The 24,824-nt window shown below is 47.5% G+C and overlaps 1 protein-coding gene and 1 long non-coding RNA gene across 2 annotated transcripts in view; one reads left to right on the forward strand and one right to left on the reverse strand.

Annotated features, from left to right (window-relative positions):
* The window catches only part of LOC125629406 (uncharacterized), a 42,915-nt gene extending 32,171 nt beyond the window's left edge, over nt 1-10,744 (reverse strand). Inside the window, exons 1-2 of the mRNA XM_075122200.1 lie at nt 10,628-10,744; nt 3,662-3,779 (exon numbers count right to left, since the gene is read on the reverse strand). The gene's annotated coding sequence lies outside the window, so the exon portion shown is untranslated. The remainder of the gene's footprint in view (nt 1-3,661; nt 3,780-10,627) is intronic.
* Nucleotides 10,745-10,951: 207 nt separating this feature from the next.
* Nucleotides 10,952-22,655, forward strand: LOC142069784 (uncharacterized). The gene is made up of 2 exons (XR_012665746.1): nt 10,952-11,338; nt 22,160-22,655. It is a non-coding gene; the product is annotated as an uncharacterized LOC142069784 (long non-coding RNA).
* The last annotated feature ends 2,169 nt before the right edge of the window (nt 22,656-24,824 follow it).

Below are 24,824 nucleotides of genomic sequence, written 5' to 3' on the forward strand. Positions count from 1 at the left end.
GGAAATGTGCTGGTGGTGTGGAAGAGGTGAACCTCTCCATGACCCTTGGGCGTATGCAGCGACAGCAGATCCAGGAGCTGTGCACTAGCTACGCGCCAACGTTCTCAGCCACCCCAGGACTGACTGAACGGGCATACCACTCCATTGACACAGGTAATGCTCACCCAATTAGGGTCCAACCTTACCGGGTGTCTCCTCAAGCTAAAACTGCTATAGAACGGGAGATCCAGGATATGTTACAGATGGGGGTAATCCGCCCCTCTGAAAGTGCATGGGCATCTCCAGTGGTTCTAGTTCCCAAACCAGATGGGGAAATACGTTTTTGCGTGGACTACCGTAAGCTAAATGCTGTAACTCGCCCAGACAACTATCCAATGCCACGCACAGATGAACTATTAGAGAAACTGGGACGGGCCCAGTTCATCTCTACCTTGGACTTAACCAAGGGGTACTGGCAGGTACCGCTAGATGAATCTGCCAAGGAAAGGTCAGCCTTCATCACACATCTCGGGCTGTATGAATTTAATGTACTCCCTTTCGGGCTGCGAAATGCACCCGCCACTTTCCAAAGACTTGTAGATGGTCTCCTAGCGGGATTAGGAGAATATGCAGTCGCCTACCTTGACGATGTGGCCATATTTTCGGATTCCTGGGCAGACCACCTGGAACATCTACAAAAAGTCCTTGAGCGCATAAGGGAGGCAGGACTAACTGTTAAGGCTAAGAAGTGTCAAATAGGCCTAAACAGAGTGACTTACCTTGGACACCAGGTGGGTCAAGGAACTATCAGCCCCCTACAGGCCAAAGTGGATGCTATCCAAAAGTGGCCTGTCCCAAAGTCAAAGAAACAGGTTCAATCCTTCTAAGGCTTGGCCGGTTATTACAGACGATTTGTACCGCACTACAGCCAAATCGCTGCCCCACTGACAGACCTAACCAAAAAGAAACAGCCAAATGCTGTTCAGTGGACCGGAAAGTGTCAGAAGGCCTTTAACAAGCTTAAAGCGACACTCATGTCTGACCCTGTACTAAGGGCCCCAGACTTTGACAAACCGTTCCTAGTAACCACAGATGCGTCCGAGCGTGGTGTGGGAGCAGTTTTAATGCAGAAAGGACCTGATCAAGAATTCCACCCTGTAGTGTTTCTCAGCAAAAAACTGTCTGAGAGGGAAAGCAACTGGTCAGTCACTGAAAAAGAATGTTATGCCATTGTCTACGCTCTGGAAAAGCTACGCCCATATGTTTGGGGACGGCGTTTCCACCTGCAAACCGACCATGCTGCACTAAAGTGGCTTCACACCGTCAAAGAAACTAACAAAAAACTTCTTCGGTGGAGTTTAGCTCTCCAAGATTTTGATTTCGACATCCAACACATCTCAGGAGCTTCTAACAAAGTGGCTGATGCACTCTCCCGTGAAAGTTTCCCAGAATCAACTGGTTAAAATCGTCTTTGAGATGTGGAAAATATTGTTAGTCTTTATGTACTTGGTAGTATATTTAGAGATGCATGCGTCTTATTAACTCTGTTTTCCTAGAGCTCCAGGAAGAAATCCCAGCCAGTGTTTCACCCTAGCTGAGATTTGGGGGGCGTGTCATAAATATAAAGGGAAGGGTAAACCCCTTTGAAATCCCTCCTGGCCAGGGGAAAGCTCCTCTCACCTGTAAAGGGTTAAGAAGCTAAAGGTAACCTCGCTGGCACCTGACCAAAATGACCAATGAGGAGACAAGATACTTTCAAAAGCTGGGAGGAGGGAGACAAACAAAGGGTTTGTGTCTGTCTGTGTGCTGCTCTTGCCAGGGATAGAACAGGAATGGAGTCTTAGAACTTTTAGTAAGTAATCTAGCTAGGTATGTGTTAGATTATGATTTCTTTAAATGGCTGAGAAAAGAATTGTGCTGAATAGAATAACTATTTCTGTCTGTATATCTTTTTTGTAACTTAAGGTTTTGCCTAGAGGGGTTCTCTATGTTTTTGAATCTAATTACCCTGTAAGATATCTACCATCCTGATTTTACAGGGGGGATTTCTTTATTTCTATTTACTTCTATTTTTATTAAAAGTCTTCTTGTAAAACACTGAATGCTTTTTCATTGTTCTCAGATCCAAGGGTTTGGGTCTGTGGTCACCTATGCAAATTGGTGAGGCTTTTTATCCAACATTTCCCAGGAAAGGGGGGGTGCAAGTGTTGGGAGGATTGTTCATTGTTCTTCAGATCCAAGGGTCTGGGTCTGTAGTCACCTAGGCAAATTGGTGAGGCTTTTACCAAACCTTGTCCAGGAAGTGGGGTGCAAGGTTTTGGGAAGTATTTTGGGGGGAAAGACGCGTCCAAACAGCTCTTCCCCAGTAACCAGTATTAGTTTGGTGGTGGTAGCGGCCATTCCAAGGATAACGGGTGTAATATTTTGTACCTTGGGGAAGTTTTGACCTAAGCTGGTAAAGATAAGCTTAGGAGGTTTTTCATGCAGGTCCCCACATCTGTACCCTAGAGTTCAGAGTGGGGGAGGAACCTTGACATGGTACTACTCAATATTTTCATTAATGACTTGGATAATGGAGAGGAGAGTGCACTTATTAAATTTGCAGATGACACCAGGCTGGGAAGAGTTGCAAACACTTTGGAGAACAGGATTAGAATTAAAAATGACCTTTATAAATTAGAGAATTGATCTGAATGAAGAAGATGAAATTTAATAAAGACAACTGCAAAGTACTACATTTTAGGGAAGGAAAATCCAATGCATGACTACAAATTGGGGACTAACTGGCTAGGGGGCAATACTACTGAAAAGGATCTGGGGGTTATAATGGATCACAAATTGAATCTGAGCCAGCCATGTGATTCAGTTGTGACAAAGACTAGTTCAGTACTGGAATAGGTTACCGAGGGAGGTTGTGGAATTGCCATCATTGGAGGTTTTTAAGGACAGGTTGATCAAACACCCCAGTGTTGGGGGCTAGAATGGATGATCTCTCATGGTTCATTCCAGCCCTACAGTTCTCTGATTCTATTTCGAGGAAATGTTTGGCCATTTTATTACACCACTGACCCGGCCCACCCCACTAGTACTAAACAGCCAAGACATTTTGAAACCCTCCCAGTAACAAAGTCTAGGAACCAAATACAAGACAAGAGCAGAACAAAAGGAGTGACTTTGGGGGATTTCCTGACATTGTCCCCAGGGCAGCACACTCCCACAGCAGGGGGCACAGGCAGAGTCAGGAATTGGCTTTTCCTCTCCCTGCACTTCACCTTATTCACTGGAAAGTGAATTTGCCCAGGGATGCTGTGCTAAGTCTGTGTGGGCACTTTAGAGATCTGGGAATCTCTCTCCCCAATTATTTCTCCCACTGCCCCTATCAATCTCTCTCTCCTTTTTCTCTTTGTGTTTCACATCTCCTGTCCCTCCCCCTCTTGCAGACAGACAGCCATTCCTGGGTGTTCACTCTCCTATGGCTGGATCGGCTCCTGAAATTGCTAAGGGGAGGAGAGATGTTGGGTAAGGAGGGGCTGTTTGTGCACAGTCACTTTCATGCCTATCCCCAGCACATTCCCTGAGGTCTCTATCAATCACCTGGAGTCTCCGACTCAGATGTTGGTGTGGGCAGAGCCTAGGGCTGGCCCATGGAGCTAATTACAGCTGGAGAAAGTCCTCACCTTACCTAGGCACAGAGGAAGCTTCACTCCAAGTCATTCCCAAGCCCAGACCCCATCAGGAGAACAGCAGCTGCTCAGTCTGGGCTCCCAGATCACAGTGTGTCTGACCCAGGAAGCTCAACCCTGAGAAGAGGGAGAGACACAGTCAGACAGGGCCTGAGGGCTCCCCCCTCCTTTAGCAACAATTGAACCCCCGCCCCCACAGGGACATATCCTGATTTTATTTGCCCCCATGTTAAGCTGGAGTCACTCCATGTTCTTCCTTGAGGTGTCTCTTGATTAACTCTAGTCTCAGTGAGATCAGAAACATGGCTCAGGAGGGATGAGGCCAGAATCCTTTCCTGCTCCCTCATTCCTTCCCCTTCTTCTGAGAAGGATTCATAGCAACAGTTTTCCCTCCAAAACCTGATGTTCCTCCAGTTTTGAAAATGGGGAGAGAAGCAAAGTCTGTCTTGATTTCATATCAGTAATTGATAAATGGATAGGGAGTTATCAGCAGCCCCTGCCAGCCATTCACATGGGGGGGGGGGGGGGAGCCCTGAGTGAGGCTTCTTTAACAGGAGAATGGATGGCATGGAGGAGCCAGATTTTGTAAGAAATTTCCATGCCCGGTGACTGACAGAAAATGGCCAATAGGAACCCACTCCAGAGACAACTACATCTCAGCACTGGGCGAAGCAACCCGTCATGGAGACCATTTGTCATGGGGGTTTGGGATACTGCTGGTGAACATGATAAGGGGAAAGTGAGAGGCTAATACAGTAGCATGGAGATTTTCAGCCACTCTGGGTACAGCCAGGGCAGCAAGGAGGCAGTCCTAGAGTGAGTGCCCATCATGTGCCCCCTGAGGAAAAGAAGAGGTTCCAACCAACTGTCCTGTGAGCAACTGGGAGACACCATTCTCCCAAACAGGGGGAGATCTCTGGCTTTGGTGTATATTAAATATGGGGCGAGTCACTTTCATCAGCAAACACTTTAATGAAGATAAAGAGGAAAAGAAATGAGTCTCAAATGAGAGGAGAAAGTTGACCATTTAACTACCCGCAACTGCCAGTATGGAGAATGACGAAGGCAACAAATTCCCTCCAAAACAGGAGGACTTGATGCAACTAAACATGGGAACGTCTCCAAACACGAGATGCTTTTTAACAGATATTTAATAATTACATGGAAAACGACAATATCTGACAGCTGATGTCTATGTTAAGTCATTAAAGAGAAAAGGGTGGAAATCTGGGGAATTTTGGATCAATTTACACAAAGTAGAGCAGAAAGTGGAAAAAATGTGAAGATTTTATATCGATAGTCAACAGTAGGTAAAGAGGTAAAATGAGAGTGAATTTCATATTGTTACTTGACAAATTGAGAGGAAAATGGGAAACATCTGCAAAACTTTTCTACATAGATTCAAATATTTGAGAAAAGGTCAAAATCTGAGGATATTTTATGTTAATATTTTAATATTAGTGAGACATGGAAAAAATCTCAGGGAATATTAAATTAGAAATAGATAACTAGAGAGAAAGGAGGGCAAGATTTTAGGATATTCTCCAGAAGAGGAGATCTGTGTGTAACTCAGAAATGTATCTCTCTCACCAATTGAAGTGGACCCAATAAAAGATATTACCTCACCCACCTTCTCTTTCTAAATGCAAAGCAATGCACATTGGAGAGAGAAACTAGAGCTACTTATGAACTTGACAGTATCAAATGTAGCCCATATAGCTAGCTTTAGCATTTATTTTATGCAGCAGTAATGCAAGGAACCCACAGACCTGTCTCCTGTACAACATTGGCATCAGCAGTTAGCATAAGGCTTGAGGTCTATGAACTCTGGCACAGATAAATGGCCTAAGGGTCAGCCTTAAGGTTTGGGGAACTGGAAATAAGAGTGTCTAAGGGGCAATTTCATCTGTAAAGACACCAGCAGACCAGAGAAACATGAGCTAACACCAGCTTTAGGACAGAACATCCACAGATGTCTGACCACAGGAGAGCCATGGCAACATACTGACACAAATGACACCAAGATAAGATCATTAATACACTAACCTACAGGAGCACACCCCAACATTAGTAGGGAGAGGAAATACAAATAAGGAAGAGAGGAGAAACCCCTACTGAACATGCATTACACCTAGCGACATCAGTAGAACATATTATAGGCTACACAACCCAAGAAAAGGATCTGCATGTTGGTGTAGACAGGTCAATTAAAAGCTCCATTCAATGCTCAGCTGCCAGCAAAAAAGCTAACAACATGTTAGGATTCATAAGGAATTGGATGGAGAATAACTCCAAACATTTGTATATAAATCAAGGGAATTAAAACCAATAGTAAAAGGTTCTATAGCCATATGAATAAGAAGAAAACAAAGAAAGAAGAAGTGGGACTGCTAAACACTGAGGATGGAGTGCAGGCTAAGGATAATCTAGGCATGGCCCAATATCTAAACAAATACTTTGCCTCAGTCTTTAATGAGACTAATGAGGAGCTTAGGGATAATTGTAGGATGACAACTGGGAAGGAGGATATGGAGGTAGATATTACCACATCCGAGGAGAACCGAAACTCGAACAGCTTAATAGGACTGTCATAAATATAAAGGAAAGGGTAAACACCTTTAAAATCCCTCCTGGCCAGAGGAAAAATCCTCTCACCTGTAAAGAGTTAAGAAGCTAGGATAACCTCGCTGGCACCTGACCAAAATGACCAATGAGGAGACAAGATACTTTCAAAAGCTGGGAGGAGGGAGAAAAACAAAGGGTCTGTGGCTGTCTGGGTGATGCTTTTTGCCGGGGACAGAACAGGAATGGAGTCTTAGAATTTAGTAAGTAATCTAGCTACATATGCATTAGATTATGATTTCTTTAAATGGCTGAGAAAATAAGCTGTGCTGAATAGAATGGATATTCCTGTCTGTGTGTCTTTTTGTAACTTAAGGTTTTGCCTAGAGGGATTCTCTATGTTTTGAATCTAATTACCCTGTAAGGTATTTACCATCCTGATTTTACAGAGGTGATTCCTTTTTACTGTTTCTTCTATTAAAATTCTTCCTTTCAAGAACTGAATGTTTTTTTCATGGTTCTTAAGATCCAAGGGTTTGAGTCTGTGGTCACCTATGCAAATTGGTGAGGATTTTTACCAAACCTTCCCCAGGAAGTGGGGTATAAGGGTTGGGAGGATTTTGGGGGGGAAAAAACGTTTCCAAACAATGCTTTCCTAGTAAAATAAACGCGGACAAACGTTTGGTGGTGGCAGCGGAAGTCCAAGGGCAAAGGGTAAAATAGTTTGTACCTTGGGGAAGTTTTAACCTAAGCTGGTAAAAGTAAGCTTTTAGGAGGTTTTCATGCAGGTCCCCACATCTGTACCCTAGAGTTCAGAGTGGGGAAGGAACCTTGACAGGGACCAAATCCGGGGGCCCAGTAATCTTAATCCAAGAAGATTAAAAGGAACTGGCACATGAAATTGCAAGCCCATTAGCAAAGATTTTTAATGAATCTGTATACTCGGGGGTTGTACAGTATGACTGGAGAATTACTAACATAGTTCCTATTTTTAAGAAAAGGGGGGAAAAGTGATCAGGGTAACTACAGGTCTGTTAATTTGACAAGTAGTATCTGTCTGTAGTATGCAAGGTCTTGGAAAAAATTTTGAAGGAGAAAGTAGTTAAGGACACTGAGGTCAATGGTAATTGGGGGAAAAAATACAACATGGTTTTACAAAAGGTAGATCATGCCAAACCAACCTAATCTCCTTCTTCGAGAAGGTAACAGATTTTTTAGACAAAGGAAACACAATGGACCTAACTTACCTCCTTTTCGGGGGGAATTATTAGCTAAGCTGGAAAAGATGGGGATCGATATGAAAATTGAAAGGTGGATAAGGAACTGGTTAAAGGGAAGACTACAACAGGTCACACTGAAAGGAGGTTACTAGTTCCTCAGGGATCGGTTTTGGGACCAATCTTATTTGATCTTTTTATTACTGACCTTGGCACAAAAAGTGGGAATGTGCTAATAAAGTTTGTGGATGACACAAAGCTGGGAGGTATTGCCAATACAGTGAAGGACTGGGATATCATACAGGAAGATCTGGATAACCCTGTAAACTGGAATAATAGTAACAGTAACAGGATGAAATTTAATAGTGAAAAGTGCAAGGTCATGCATTTAGGGATTAATAACAAGAAGTTTTGTTATAAACTGGGGACACATCACTTGGAAGTAACAGGAGGAGAAGGACCTCAGAGTATTGGTTGATCATAAGATGACTATGAGCTGCCAATGTGAAATGGCTGTGAAAAAAGCGAATGCGGTCTTGGGATGCATCAGGCGAGGTATTTCCAGTAGAGATAAGGAGGTATTAGTACCATTATACAAGGCACAGGTGAGACCTCATCTGGAATATCGTGTGCAGTTCTGGTCTCCCATGTTTAAGAAGGATGAATTCAAACTGGAACAGGTACAGAGAAGGGCTACTAGGATGATCCGAGGAATGGAAAACCTGTCTTATGAAAGGAGACTCAAAAAGCTTGGCTTGTTTAGCCTAACCAAAAGAAGGCTGAGGGGAGATATGATGCTCCCTATAAATATATCAGAGGGATAAATACCACGGACGGAGAAGAATTATTTAAGCTCAGTACCAATGTGGACACAAGATCAAATGGATATAAACTGGCCATCAAGAAGTTTCGACTTGAAATTAGACAAAGGTTTCTAACCATCAGAGGAGCAAAGTTCTGGAACAGCCTTCCAAGGGAAGCAATGTGGGCAAAAGACCCATCTGGCTTCAAGACTAAGCTTGATAAGTTTATGGAAGGGATGATATGATGGGATAGCCTAATTGTGGCAATTAATTGATCTTCAACTATTAGCGGTAGATATGACCAATAGCCTGTGATGGGATGTTAGATGGGGTGGGATCTGAGTTACTACAGAGACTTCTTTCCTGGGTGTCTGGCTGGTGAGTCTTGCCCACATGCTCAGGGTTTAGCCGATCGCCATATTTGGGATCAGGAAGGAATTTTCCTCCAGGGCAAATTGGCAGAGGCCCTGGTGGTTTTTCGCCTTCCTCCGCAGCGTGGGGCACGGGTCACTTGCTGGAGGATTCTCTGCACCTCAAAGTCTTTAAACCACAATTTGAGGACTTCCATAGCTCAGACATAGATTAGAGGTTTGTTACAGGAGTGGGTGGGTGAGATTCTGTGGCCTACATTGTGCAGGAGGTCAGACTAGATGATCATAATGGTCCTTTCTGACCTTAAAGTCTATGATTCTATGATTCAAAGGGGACAGCCTCTAATATCCTGGGACCACCATGGCTACTACAGCACTGCACACAGAATATTTTATATCTATCTTTGAGAACTGGGGAAGAAATAGGTCTGAAAAGAAATATTTGATAATGAGAGAAAAACACCTGGATCTGAAGAGTTTATAGTAAGTGAGTGAGAGTAGTTGGACAGTTTGACTGGATTGTATATGGAAGTTCAATAAACAGACAGTAATAATTTCCCCCACACACCCACACCATTCACATGGCAGCAGGGAGCCCCTTGGGGAGGTGCTTTAAGAGAGTATGTGAGGGTAATATGGAGCAGGAAAACTCCCTGGCAGTAGGTAGGAGGCAGCAGCAGGGGCAGGCAGGTGACTGGCACCTGGGGGGAGCTGTGTTGGGCAGTTGGGGGTAGCAGTAGCCAGAACTGTGTAACCTTGGGCTGGACAGTCTCCACTGGGGACTTTTTCCTCCCATCCCCTTCCTTGCCTTGTTGCTGGCAGAGAATGGCCACCCCATCCCACCCCAGAGGCAGCTGTGCAGCTTGCAGAGCCCTTAAGCCCCTTCTCGTTTGGGGAATGATTCAGGACAATTTCCCAAAGAAAGAAAGAAAGAAAGAAAGAAAGAAAGAAAAAAAATTGCTGCAGGTCAAACAGGTGGGAAAATATCCCAAATCTGAGATTGTTAAATTAACATTGGAGAATTAAAGAGAAAATGGGGCAAACTCTGAAAAGGAGAATAGAGAAAGTGTCGATAATTGCTCCATCAGCACTGACCCTTCATGGAGCCATTGCTGCTTTTACACCTGAAAGGAGACTTCCTTTCTCTGACTCCTGCCCATGGGGCCATGGTCGGACGTGGTGACCCAGAGAAGCTGACTTGAGGCTGATGCAAGGTAAGCAAAACCGAACCAGCCTCCCAGGGAAGGGGTTGGAAGCTGGGGGGGGGGGGGGGGGGGGGGCTGGGTTCCCCTACATGAGTGGTTCTCAACCTGGGGTACATGTACACCTGGGGGTACACAGAGGTCTTCCAGGGGGTCCTTTAACTCCTCTAGATAATTGCCTAATTTTACCACAGGCTCCAGAAAAAGCACCCGTGAAGTCAGTACAAACTACATCCCCACACAGGCAGCGACTTGGGCCCACGGCTCCATGCTGCGGGCCCTGACAGGGACTTGGGGGGTTTCATTCCCCGTTGATGTATTTGCTAATTCTCGGGTATAAGGAGACCGTCCCCAGCCAGGCGCAGTCCCAGGGCGCAGGGACACGCGGCTGTTTCTGGATCGGACCCGCAAGCGGTCCGCTGCCCGGCACCAGCCCCTGAAGTCGCCCTTGGGCACGAGAACCCCCCCCGACCCCTCCCTATTGCCCGAGGCGAGAAGGAGGGGGCTGGTCTGGGTCTCCCTGGTTACGGGGGGGGCAGTCGGACCCGGGGGGCAGTTCCGAGGGACGCTGCCCGGACCGCGGGGAGCAGTAGGGCCGGGCCGAGGCTCCCCCGCAGCGCAGCGGCCCGGCCGAGAGGCGGGGCCCCCAGGGACCAAGCCGCGGCTCCGGGACACGAGAGTTCGCGTTCGGAGCCCTGGAGGCCGGCGCCGGCCGGGGCGGGGCGCAGGGCCTGGGGGGGTCTCTGGGTGGCAGGGGAGAGGGGACGAGAAGTTGCGTGAGTGTGAGGGGGTGTCCGGCTGACCCCTTACCTGAGCTGGAGACGACGGAAGCGCCCCGGGGCAGGCTGGGACTTGTAGTTCCTGACTCTTCTCGGAGCGGAAGGAAGGAGCCGGTTCCTCAGGCAAGGCGCGCGCCCATAGCGCGGGAAGCGGAAGCGGAAGTGGGCCATCTGCCCACGCGCCCCCTGCCTATCCACACCGGGAAGCGCAGTCTCTCTCTCGAGCTCGGCCTTCTATTGGAGGAAGGACCGTAAACGCGTCAATTCGCTGCGCCCTCCCCGCTTCCTGATTGGCGGAGAGACGGCGCGGCAGCGCCGGGCGGGCAGGCCAGAGGTTCCGCCCGGACTCGGGGACTGCAGGCCTCGCCGCCCTTGGGGTCCGCTGCGGGCGGGACAGTCTGCGGGTCCTGTCGCGGCGCGCGCTGCGGCCGTTGGGCTGGAGCCGTTGGGCTCCGCGGCGCAGCTTGGAACCCTGCTGGCACCCGGAGGCGGCCCCGGCCCCCGCCCCCGCCCCGTGGGCCCCGGGGGGGGTGCTGATCAGTCCCCGGCCGGAGGGAGACTCGCGCCCCGGCGCTGCTGCGGGTGGCGGCCGACGGTGAAGGGCGGGTCCCAGCTGCACAGACTCGGTGCCCAGGACAGGGGGGGCAGCCAGCGCCGAGCTCGCAGGGACGCGGCAGGGCCGGGGTCTCGGTGCGTTTGGGATGCTGGTGCTGGCCAGTGGAAATGCTGCGGACAGTGAGCGGTGAGGCAAAGGAGGGGACGGTGAGGGGCAGCTCCGCACAGGCCCGGGGTGTTCAGACACCCAGTTCTAGGCACCCTGGAGCATGTTAGAGACAAAAGGCAAACAAGGACCCAGCCCCCTGCAATGTCCCTCTCCTGGGATCAGACCCCCTGGGCACACAGGAGCCAAGTTGGGCATGGGGTGACGGGTCCCACAAGGCAGAGGCAGCTGAAGTCCCTCCCAGTTTTGGAAACTAGGCAATGCGGAGTGACAGGGCTTCACGCACCACCCAGCTTGGCCTCGGGGGCATCAGCAGCAAGTGGGGTCTGGGACTGAGCTGCATGGGCACCACAAAAGGCAGGCTGTTACCAAGGGGCCTGGGGGATATCTCAGTCCCTCTTTTGTAGATACAGTGAATGCAGCCTCCATTCCTGGGTCTTCCCCAGGGACAGAATATTTATTTGAAAACTAAATCTTTAGTTGTAAGGCAGTGGTCTCCAACCTTTTTATTCAAAAGGCCACTTTTTGAACTTAAGATCAACCCAGGATCTACCTAGCCTCTTCCCCAAGGCCCCGCCCTGCTCACTCCATTCCCCCCTCCCTCTGTCACTTGCTCTCCCGCACCCTCACTCTCTGTCACCAGGCTGGGGCAGAGGGTTGGGGTGCTGGAGTGAGGGGGTGCAGGTGTGACAGATTTTTGTTACCAATCTGCCTGAGGTATCAGGTGATCAGGCTGAGGCCACAGGATCATTGGGGGTGGGGAGAAGATGACGGAGCACATCAAGCAACTGAGTTTTAAAGCTTTATTGATAAAATAATAATAACAGCAGAGAGTGCTGGGCGGGGGGGTTCCCCACGTCACTCAGAGAAAGGAAGAAAGCCCCAAACCCTAACTCACTTTCATACTCACACACGCACTTCCCGAAGCTGGCCAGGCCTGGGTGTAACGTAAGAAGAAGAGGGGGAAGGGTGGATGGGAGTTCTGTCCTGTGTGCACAAGTCATCCAGGGTTCACTGTGATCTCTGAATTATTCCAGCTCTCAGGAGGGTTTTAAGTCCTGGGGTCCTTTGTGGGTATTCCATGCCATGACCTCTGTTTCTGGTGCTCTTTGTGCAGTCCAAACTGTTTTGCCTGTGTTTTTTATTTTTGCAGCCCTGGTTTTCTCTGCCCTGGCTGTGGCTGGGTGAGAGAGAAACTTCTTGTCTGGTGCCGTGACCTTGGACTGGGGCCAGCGTCTTATTGTTGGACTGAGCTTGCTAGCTGCACTGTTGAGTTAACCCGTTCTCTGCTCTCTTTTTCTTCCCCCTTTGGCCTCTTGCAGCCTGCAAAAGTATTTTCCACTCCCCACTCACACCTTTACCCTCCCCAAAATGCTTTGCAATGCTTACAACAGTGTTAGCAACATGCAGTACTGATCTGCCTTCCCCAGAGAAACCCCTGAGGTCATGACATTCCCCTCCTTGACCTCGAATCAACATATTGTTGTGGGGGGTCACCACTTAGATTTCCACCATCCCTCTGACACGGTGGCTAGGGTCACAGTTGGGCACCTACATAAACAGCAATATAGCAGAAACAAGATTGTTAGGGTGGCAACAATTGCATACATAGCCAGTAGTGGCTTCTGGCTGCAGTAGTAACATAACACATCCCCCTGTTGACATAAATGTCCTGTCCGAATGGCTGTGACAAAGGCAGCTTTCTCCAGATTAAACGTGTATTGCAACACCATAAAGGAGGAGGCATCTGTTTGGAATACGGTCAGTTGTTCACGGGTGTACATTAAGGGCAGGAAAACATTGGGTGCAATCCATGAAAACTTAAACACAACATAGTTAGAGATATTAGCCGTGCTTTGCATAACTGCGGGCCAATGCACAGAAAAATTTTGCGCCTGAGTCTGTAACAGCAAGTTAAGGAGCACCTTAGGGTCGGTGGTTCTTTAAACACACGCAGAGGTATTGGTAAACACATGGGCCTTAGTGGGGGCATATCCCGATGCCTCCCTTTCCCAGCAGATGTGTTGACCCACTTCATAAAAGCAGCCTGGCATTACCTTTTTTTAACACATTATTTGAGGGGGCTTCATAGGCCATAATTGTCAGGTGTTGCCCTTTGCAATTTATACATGCTGATGGTTAGTGGCCGTGGTCAGCACATATCGCTTAATTGTGTTATTGGGGGGAGCCACCTCCCACATGTCACGATGGACCACCCAATCCCAGATAATATGGTGATGCCACATTCCCAGGATGCTAAGCCACAATTGCCCCTCCCCCCCTCCAATGAATAATTGACCTTTTATTTTTTTCGCCACTATGGTCAATTCTGAACAGTGGTAAAAGTAACAAAGGAGGCCCAAAACATTGGGAACCCAAGGATTCCCAAAGAGAAACACCACCATACCTACATTGTTTTTCCCTGACAAATTTTGCAGGCTTAAATCAGCAAGAGCGGTCCCACCACTCCTGTTTGGGGTGTCCCTGGGCTGTCGCTATTACTGCCTTGTCCTGTTATCAAAGGAAAAGGGGAAAAAAGCAACAACATAAATGCACCTATTGGGGAAACTGAGGCACATACAAAAACTCTTTAAATTATTAGTTGTCCCATTCCAGCCCTCCCTGGCTTTTGTCATGGATGTTGTTTGCCTGGTTTAGGAGGTTACAACAACAATACTACATCCTGAGATCAGTAATTGCTATTGCTTGCCAAAGGATTTTTCATTTTACTTTTACTCCAGGCCACCACAGGAGGAACAGGGTTTGTCCTGGATTCCGGGGAGGTTCAGGGCCACTCACTGGGTATTTTCCTGTGGCCCTGCTGTGTCTATCCAGACTATGCACTGTCTCCAAGGCACCTCCCCTCCCGCCTCCCACCACATTGTGGCTTGGGCCGCTTTGGCTGCTCGAGCTAGGGAGAGTCTTTGGAGGTATTTTTTTTTCCTTTTAATTATGATTATCCAGAAAATTCCATGGACAGCTGGAAACTCGGATGGTCCAGGCAGGTGGCTGGTCCACAACCGAGGCCCACAACGCCATGACCAGAAACCTAGGGAGATTGGCATGTGCCCATTTTAATTTGCTTGGTAGCTGAAGCTGGTACACTGCCGGAGAGATGTGATTCACAATGGGGTATGGACCCACCCACTTGGCGTCCAGAGTGTGGGCCCCTTTCCCAGCTTTTGCAACATTACCTTGTCTTCAATTTTCCATCCCCGGATGTCTTTAATGATGATCCCCTTGCACTTGGCCTTTTTCTCATTTAAAGCGGCCTCTGAGGCTTTGCGGGTTTTATATAGCTCCTACCTCAACCGGGCAAAGCTTGAGATTTTTTTGATTGTGGCAAATAGTAAATGTGATTATTGGTAAACACAGTAATTACATTACATTTACATGTGTCTACTAGCAGATTGCTAACACTTTTTTTTAAAAAACACTTTTTTCCAGGAATTAACACATACACATTGCCCATTATACAGTACTTTGGTTTTATTATTTAATTTATCCCACATACAGGATTCTAGTGAAATGTCTGTATTACAAGAGTCTGGAGCAACAGGCAAGAACAAGCACACCCACTTTTGAGGAGTTCACTTGGTACAATCTCTGGTGTCCAATAGCTTCCCTCCCTCCCCAGCCCACTGGCTCGAGGTCTGGAGTAGCCAGAAAGATTCCATGTGCCATATGAGCAGTGGGCTAACTTTTTATATCCTTGCTTCCAGAGCTTGTTGGTGTGCATTTTTAACAACAATTTTCCCAATTAAAAGGTCTGGCCTTACTATGCCAGAAACATACTGCATCCATTCATATTAAAAAGTATTGAACAGTGATTTTTTTTTTTTTTTTTTTTTTTTGCTTTAGCAAGTTGTCATAAATATAAAGGGAAGGGTAAACCCATTTAAAATCCCTCCTGGCCAGAGGAAAAATCCTCTCACCAGTAAAGGGTTAAAAAGCTAAAGGTAACCTTGCTGGCACCTAACCAAAATGACCAATGAGGAGACAAGATACTTTCAAAAGCTGGGAGGAGGGAGAAAAACAAAGGGTCTGGGTCTGTCTGGGTGATGCTTTTGCCGGAGACAGATCAGGAATGGAGTATTAGAACTTAGTAAGTAATCTAGCTAGGTATGTGTTAGATTGTAATTTCTTTAAATGGCTGAGAAAATAGCTGCACTGAATAGAATGACTATTCCTGTCTGTGTGTCTTTTTTGTAACGTAAGGTTTTGCCTAGAGGGATTCTCTATGTTTTGAATCTAATTACCCTGTAAGGTATCTACCATCCTGATTTTACAGAGGTGATTCTTTTCCTTTTACTTCTATAAAAAGTCTTCTTGTAAGGAAACTGAATGCTTTTTCATTGTTCTAAGATCCAAGGGTTTGGGTCTGTAATCACCTATGCAAATTGGTGAGGATTTTTACCAAACCTTCCCCAGGAAGTGGGGTGCAAGGGTTGGGAGGATTTTGGGGGGAAAGACGTGTCCAAACCATGTTTCCCAGTAAACCCAGATAAAGTTTGGTGGTGGCAGTGGAAATCCAAGGGCAAAGGGTAAAATTAATTTGTACCTTGGGGAAGTTTTAACCTAAGCTGGTACAAGTAAGCTTAGGAGGTTTTCATGCAGGTCCCCACATCTGTACCCTAGAGTTCAGAGTGGGGAAGGAACCTTGACACAAGTTTATTAAAACTTCAGTGTTTTTTTATATTACCCAAAACATTTTATGTGTGAAGGTGAACAAAGAAAGTATTTGCATTTCAGTACATCCCATAACTATAGCAGTATGTTTTTTTATTTTTATTTGTTTTTGTATTAAGCTGTTCTGTAGCTGGGACAGAGAGCTTAATTTATTCTTAATCACCTCCAGGTCTACAGTATTTATAATTTCTGCTTTAAAACCAATTTCTCCTAATATGGTGTCTGCTACCTGCGGAAGTTTTCCTGCAGTATCTGGTACACAACAGCGCTAGCAACAAGACAAACAACACAAGACAGAACATAGAACACAAAACACAATTTTTATTGTGACAATAAATTTATGGTATTTTGGATTGCTCTTCAGATGGTATTAGCTTTTTTTTATTTTGTGAAAGACAAAAAGAACATATTTCTACCCCTTTGGGGGTGGCAGATTATTGCTTTATATATATATATATATATATATATATATTTACAAATATCCTTGCTGATTTCAGGCAAAACAGAGGAGTTACCCCCATATTTTCCTGTATTTGTTTTATAGGCAGGTTAGGTTTCAATTGCTTCTACCTTTATTAGTTAGGTAATTTGCATTAACACAGGCACTTTCTCATTTGCTTTTGGATTCAAAGCCATTAGCGGCTCAGAGACTCTGTCTGAAAAGGGACACAATTAACTTTTACCAGAGTTTTGATTACTTTTCACTTTTAACTTCTGCTTTTAAGACATACAAAAATTTGAAAAAGAAAACACAATCTATTGTGGCTCCCTTTGGAGCCCTAATAGGATTTTAATTACGTAGCAAGGTATATTTGCATTTTTTTTTACCCCTTCTACAATATACATGGCTTTGTTTTTACATAGCTGTATATAAATTACGTTCCCTTTATACATTTGGGGCAGTTAAGTTTTAATAGAACCCCCTTATATTTTTTTAGCAAATTTCACTAAATTGTCCATAGTTAAATTATTTTGGTTAGATAGGGTTTTTTTCCCTGGATTATTTACAGACATTCCTTTGGAAAAGGGCCCATTTTTCCTTCAGAATGGCTGCAAAGAAACCAAGAATTTTTTTAACACTTTTACAACATTTAACTGCTTAATTTCCCCCAGTCTTTGCAGAGTTAACTTTTTACTTTTTTTTCTTAAATTACTTGCTTATCTCCCAAAATGACACCTTTATTAACTTAGATTTTACCTTTTTAAGTACTATTTTAGGGATTTGAATTTCCCATTCCTGTACTTACTGCTTTTTTTTTTTACTCCTGCTTTACTTTTTAAGGCTTTTAATCTGTTTTTAATGCTTTTATATGCTGCCTGCCTGCTTGTCTGGGCCCAATTCTTTTTTTGTTTTGTTTTGTTTTTGCTGCACTGTCCCTTTTCATGGGCACAGGGTTTGTTCCACTACCAATTTAGCAAGGAAGATGGGCTCCTTAATTAGCCCCCACTCCTCCTAGTCCCTTTCATCTTTATAATCACCCCACGGTGTGCTCTCCTTGTAGTTGGGGGTGCTTTACATATGACCTTTTCCCCCTTCACCATCTGGACTTCTCCTCGGTCTTAATGAGGGGTGCAACAAGATTTCACCCAAAACTGAGGATCCTCACAACGGGAGAGATCAAAGCCCTTACAAGGGTCACCTGAATCATCCCCCGTGAGGCTCGCCACCTGAACCGAATGCACAGTTAACTGACGCATTTAACTGCTCATTTTCCTTTTCGTGGTGGGCACACTGCCGTTGCGGCGTTGCTGAGCATGAATGGTCAAATCTTAGACAAGCCCCTGAAGGACCAGTACTTTCTTAGCCAGTGTTTCCAGGCGGGTGCATTCCACTTTTTCCACCTGGAAGTCCTGTCTCAAGGCTTGCAACTTGTCCTGGGCATAGGTTTGTGTTGCAGCCTGGTTAGTAATCCGCACTTTTAGTTGCTACATTTCCACCAGCTGTTGGGTACACACCTCTTCCCTTTTTCCCAACTCCTCTTTCTGTCCCGACAATATTTGATACTACATGGCTGCTGCAGTCCAAATTAATCCCACAGCTGCCCCTAGGTTCTTACCCTTCTGCTTTTTATACTCGGCATATAGGTTGAACAAATCCTGTCAAGTCTGCACGCTTCTCTGAAGCTCCGCCATGGAACCCCAGGGATTGTATCCCACCTTGGTGAGAGCCCTCTCCAGCCAGGAGAGGTCTTCACCCCCCTCTGAAAGAGGCAGCAGGGTTCCATCCCTCTTGGTTGCCTCCCCTGTGGCTTGGGCATCAGGTTCACCTGCCTCCCGTGACGCCAGCTGACCGGGCAGATGGACTACCATGTCCGCACTCCCTAATGCACATACGTCTGGCCTTGAACCCATCATTGATGCCATCCCCCTTGACTGCGGGACTCCCGAGTCCGCAGCTGTACCCTTCTGGTTTTTGAACATGTTGTTACAATCCCTTAGTATAACCTATAAGATTTTTTTCAATCACTTGAAATTTTATGTTGCCCATGTTGGCACCGAGGCCAGGAGGGAGAGACACTAAGCCTCCCTCTGTATTATTCGGTCCAATGCCACTGAGGGTCCATACACCAAAACCCTTCCTGGGCAGAGTGAGACACCCTATGTCCTCCTCTTCAACTCAGTCATACTATGACTGAAGGCATATACACCGAGGATTATATGTGTGGAGCGAGACTCCCTGAGTCCTACTACTACTACCCCGGACTTCTACAACTGGAAATATACCCACCTGCACCCTACCCAGTTCTCAGACCTACTACGGTTGAGAGTGGGGACACCTTTAATCATAAAATCCTCAACATGTAAAACCAACAGTGCCGGACAGAGCAAACATGAAATACCAAGGGCAAAACAGTTGGTGCACCCCACAGGGCTCCCCCGCTCTGCAATTCTCCACCAAAATTGTGACAGATTTCTGTTACCAATCTGCCTGAGGTGTCAGGTGATCAGGCTGAGGCCACAGGATCGTTGGGGGGGGGGGGGGGAGGTGATGGAGCACATCAAGCAACTGAGTTTTAAAGCTTTATTGATAAAATAATAAAATAACAGCAGAGAGTGCTGGGGGGGGGGGGGGTGTTCCCCACATCACTCAGAGGAAGGAAAAAAGCCCCAAACCCTAACCCACTTTCATACTCACACACGCACTCCCTGAAGCTGGCCAGGTTGGGTATAACGTAAGAAGAAGAGGGGGAAGGGTGGATGGGAGTTCTGTCCTGTGTGCACAAGTCATCCAGGGTTCATTGTGATCTCTGAATTATTCCAGCTCTCAGGAGGGTTTTAAGTCCTGGGGTCCTTTGGGGGTGTTCCATGCCATGACCTCTGTTTCTGGTGCTCTTTGTGCCAGTCCAAACCGGCTTTCTGTGGTCTTCTTCACTTTCCCAAAACACAACAGCTACAGGGACACGAAACTCTGTTCCCCCCTTGTCATTTTGCCTGTGTTTTCCATCTCTGCAGCCCTGGTTTTCTCTACCCTGGCTGTGGCTAGGTGAGAGAGAAACTTCTTGTCTAGCGCTGTGACCTTGGACTGGGGCCAGCATCTTATCATTGGACTGAGCTTGCTAACTGCAATGTTGCGTTAACCTGTTCTCTGCTCTCTTTCTCCTTCCCCCTTTGGCCTCTTGCAGCCTGCAAAAGAATTTTCCACTCCCCACTCACACCTTTGACCCTCCTCAAAATGCTTTGCAATGCTTACAACAGTGTTAGCAACATGCAGTGCTGATCTGCCTTTCCCAGGGGAATCCCTGGGGTTGTGACACAGGCTCTGGGAGGGAGTTTGGGTGCAGGCATCATATGGTCACACTACACCTAATCTCACAGCATCCACTGGACATTTAATGAGTTTTACTTTTTATTAGTGTCATCTGTGATTTATAGATACAAAATCCTTCAGGGATTGTCACAAATCAGTGTAACATTCTCAGCTGTGGGTGTGTATTGGCTGAGCCTGGAACAGGGGGTTGGGGTGCAGGAGTGAGGGGTGCAAGTTCTGGGAAGGCGTTTGGTGCAGAAGGGGGCTCTGGGCTGCTGCAGGGGATTAGGGGTGCAGGCTCTGAGGGGGAATTTGGATGCAAGAAGGGGATCCAAGCTGGGGCAGAGTGTTGGGGTGTGGGAGGGGATGCAGGGTCTGGGAGGGAGCTCCAGGCCGGGGGTTGGAATAGCTCAGTGGTTTGAGCATTGGCCTGTTAAACCCAGGGTTGTGAGTTCAATCCTTGAAGGGGCCATTTAGGGATCGGGGCAAAAATTGGGGTTGGTCCTGCTTTGAGCAGGGGGTTGGACTAGATGACCTCCTGAGGTCCCTTCCAACCCTGATGTTCTATGATTCTATAGGCTCTGGCTGGGAGGTGTTTACTACAGGCAGCTCCCAGTCAATGGCTGGCTGTTGGCACATCTGTGCATGCAGCCCCTGGGAGGGAGAGGGGCAGTGGGGACAGTTCTGTGGGTGGGGGAAATACATGGAGCTGCCTCATGCCCCATCCCTTCCCCCAGGGGCCACAGAGATGTGCCAGCAGCCAGCCGCTTCTCAAGTGGCATGGGGCCATGTGAGGCAGACAACCTCTGAGCCCCACTATGCCACTGGACTTTTAGCAGCCCAGAGATCATGATCAGCTGGCCAAGGCTCCAGGATAGACCAGTGATCGCAATCGACAAGTTGGTGACCACTGTTGTAAGGAGTAAAATTAAATGGCCACACGATTGTGCCAGAGTCTAAGACATGAAAAGCTCCATGATACCTCAGTCCTCATTGACTCTGAAAAGGGATTTATTTCAAATCCATTTATTTCTGTGGCTGGTAAACTATAAGGACCAAGTGATTTCAGTAGTTGTGACACTGGGGTTGTGGATGCTGTAACCATATTTCAGATTGAATAATGATTTTATATCTGATTCAAGGTAGGAGGGCTGTCCCTAGCTATTTTGGTGTCCTCTGCAGCGCCCCCCCCCCCATGGGGGAGCTGTGTGGAGCCCCACCTCAGACCTCCACAGGAGTGGGGGTTGGCCCCAGACCTCCGTGGGGGATGGGGGGGCTGCCCACTTCCTGCAGAAAGTGGAATGACCCAGCCCCAGCCTGCTCTGCTCCCCTGGCTCCCAGGCTTGGGGGAGGGGGGAACCACTCCCCAGCACTCACTGGCAGCGCGGCTGGGAGCAAGGGGAGCAGAGCAGGCTGGGTCCAAGTCGCTCTACTTACCAGTGAGTGCAGGCCCGACCGCTTCTGGAGTCCTCAGGGGAGTGGGGGCAGGGCTGGGGCAGAGCAGGGGTTGAGGCCCTGGGGAAGAGCAGGGGCTGGAGCAGCACACAGCTGTGCAGGGCACCAGGAAATTTGGTGCCAATTTCCTGGTGCCCTACGCAACTGCGTACTTTGCGTATGGGTAAGGACAGCCCTGCAAGGCAATTTCCCAAAAGCAATGGTTCTTCCCTAAAATTGGTGAAAATGGGCAGTAGGGGATCTCCTCAATCTGCTTGGGAACCTCTCTGGGTCACATTGTCAGTTCTCCTCTGTTTTCCATTGCTTCAAGTGCTTCTGACTCCTTGAGGAGGTTTTCCTTGCAAGGTCTGTGTGTGAATCTTTGTGTGGATGTAAGCAGAGACAGGATGAGCTCCATCCTGACATCTGGTGGTGAGGTGTGGCAAGTTGTGGAAAAGAACTTCAGGGGCTGATCTCATTTGCATAGGCACACCCACCCCGCCTAGAATGAGGCCATAACTGTACAAATGGTCACTTTGGCTGTTGTGGGATCCCCAGTGTCTCTGTTATTGGAGCGGGAAGAATAAATTGTTATTACCCTGATTATGGGAACTGTGCTTGGAACTGTACTTATTATGATGGAGGGACTCACCATCAACTTAGTAGCACTCGCTAGGCAAGGGACATGGGTTCCAAAACTCTGTGAATTGAGAGAGGTTTGAGACAGGTATTAGTACCTGGTGGTGTGGGTCTGAAACACCAATTGCACCTCTGTCTCTCTCCACTGTGGAATGTCAGAGCTAATTTTGGGTCTATTAAGAGTCTTGCTACAGGCACTGTGCTGAATTTGCTTTGGCCTTATGGTGCACCAGCACTAAGGCTCCCACTACTATGAGCTGAAATCACTGAGCACTGTGCCAAGTAGTGGGGAGCTGGAAGATCTAGTGTGCAGTGGTGCTGTTTGTGGATAGGCTGGCGGAGCGTTCGTGAGATGGCGAGGTGAGCTGTGCAGAGCGGTGCCATTTGTGAGACAGCAGAGCATTCGTAAGATGGCAAGGCGAGCTGTGCAGAGCCAAGCGGAGCTTTTCGTGAGATGGCGGAGTGGAGCATTTGTGAGACGGCGAGCTGTGCAGAGCGGAGCCCTGTGGGGCAGTCAGCTTCAGGACACGTAAGGTGCCCCTTACCTCTTTCCCCACACACAGCCACGTTTTAGCCAGACTGGGGAGTAACACTCTGCAGATGAACTTTTGAACTCTGGGGCTGGACTTTTTGGACTTTCGGTGATTTGTGGATTGCTGGACTCAAGAGACGTTTGGATTCTGGGACTCAAGAACCCGAGGGAAAGGATGTGACCCACTATGCTGGAGTGGGTCTTTGCTCATGGTTTGGTTAATGAACACTAGTTGTGGTGTTTCCCCAATTTAATGCTGATGTCGTTTACCTCATGTTATTAAAGATTCTCTGCTACACCGAGACTCTGTGCTTGCGAGAGGGGAAGTATTGCCTCTTTGAGGCGCCCAGGAGGTGTGTAAGATTTTCCCAGGTCACTGTGTAGGGGCTCGAGCCAGTTTTGCATTTGCTTTGATGAGAGGGAACCCCTGTGTACTGAACCCGGCCCTTGCTGCTATCAACTTGGCCTGGCAGAAGGGTTACATGTAGAAAGGAAAGGGCTGTCCTGAGCTGAAGGAGTGAAATGGTTTGTTGAGAGAAATGGGGGAAGAATAAAATAGTCCCAGAATCAGGGAGGCAGAGGGGCCTGGCCCCCAACTTTTAAAGATGGGGGGACTATGCCCTCCATCTCTCTACCGGCCCTAAGGGCAAGGGATTGTGGGAGAGGAGCAAGCAGGGGGCAGGTTCTTGAGGAGATGGGGCAGTGCAGGGTTGGGATCTTGGGGGAAGGGTGGAAGGTCAGGGTGGTGTGGTGGGGCAGAGCCTCAGGGGGCAGCATGAGGGGAGGGGCCATAGTTTGGGTGCCTGTGGCCCACAACCTTTTAGGGGGCTTCCATCGCTCCTGCCCACAAGGATGAGAAAAGATTAGCAGGCTATTGTTTTAACTACTTGGCCACTTTGTCTGGTGGGCTTGTTACTTAACCGTTTCTAAGGTCTCTGTTGTCTGTAACCTTTTCCTTAGTTCATTGGCTGACTGAGGATGGTGTGGGGATGGTTTGGCTTTTGAAAAAAACTTTCTCTGTGGTATTATAAAGGAAAAAGTGACAGGTAGAAAACCCCCACATCATTCTTGGTGCAGGGAGCCAGGTTTCCTGTTCAAATTCTGTATTTCACAAATGTCCAGGTCTGGAAATGTCCAACAAGGGCAATTCTAATGGGAAGATGGACACAGGGCACTTAACCTACACAGACATCCTATGGAGGTGGGGTGGGAATTAAGAATATTTTGAGGATCTTTGGGGAAAAGAGACTTTACTGACAAGGTTTGTTTCTGTTCCTGTTTCACCTTGTGGTGTTGTGTCAAGGAATCACTATTTATATTTCTATTATATTAATTAAACCCTAAACATTATTTAAATCAATCATAAACATTAGTGTCTCTTGAATTTCCCCTCTGCTAGCAAGAATGAACTGAATTTTATGACTTTCTGAGAAGGGCAGAGATATTAAATTGGGGGATTTCAATTGCTGCATTTGTGAGTGGATGTTTTACACTCATATCTCTATCTTCAATCACTTCAATGAGAGAACCTGGATTTGTGCAGGAAATGGCCCACCTTGATTATCATACACACTGTGAAGAGAGTGGTCACTTTGGATGGGCTATTACCAGCAGGAGAGTGAGCTTGTGGGGGGGGGGGGGGGCGGAGGGTGAGAAAACCTGGATTTGTGCTGGAAATGGCCCAACTTGATGATCACTTTAGATAAGCTATTACCAGCAGGACAGTGGGGTGGGAGGAGGTATTGTTTCATGGTCTCTGTGTGTATATAATGTCTTCTGCAGTTTCCACGGTATGCATCCGATGAAGTGAGCTGTACCTCACGAAAGCTCATGCTCAAATAAATTGGTTAGTCTCTAAGGTGCCACAAGTACTCCTTTTCTTCTTGAGGGTGAAGAGGCTCTCTCTTTAGCCAGCTGAAGACCAAAATGGAGGGGTCTCCCAGAGGTTTAAATAGACTTTCTCTTATGGGTGGAGACTAGGATTACCACATTCGAACATTCAAAAAAAGAGGACACTCCACAGGGCGGGTATTTGCTCATGCCTCCCCCCCCAGCCCCGGCCCAACTCCACCCCTTCCCCGCCCCCATTGCAAACCCTTCCCCAAAGTCTCCACCCCAACTCTGCCCCCTCCCTGCCCCATTGGACCCCTTCCCCAAATCCCTGCCCCGGCCCCGCCTCCTCCCCTGAGCATGCCATATTTCCCCTCCCCCCTCCTCCCCGCTCCCTCCCAGCCATGCAAAACAGCTGTTTAATGGCGCAAGCGCTGGGAGCTAGGAGGAAAGAGTGAGCACTCTCTCGAGTGATCAACATTCACTTTCATAGAATCATAGAATATCAGGGTTGGAAGGGACCTCAGGAGGTCATCTAGTCCAACCCCCTGCTCAAAAGCAGGACCCATCCCCAATTAAATCATCCCAGCCAGGGCTTTGTCAAGCCTGACCTTAAAAACTTCTAAGGAAGGAGA

The sequence above is a fragment of the Caretta caretta genome, chromosome 22 (assembly GCF_965140235.1).
Source record: "Caretta caretta isolate rCarCar2 chromosome 22, rCarCar1.hap1, whole genome shotgun sequence".
NCBI classification, from domain to species: domain Eukaryota; kingdom Metazoa; phylum Chordata; order Testudines; family Cheloniidae; genus Caretta; species Caretta caretta.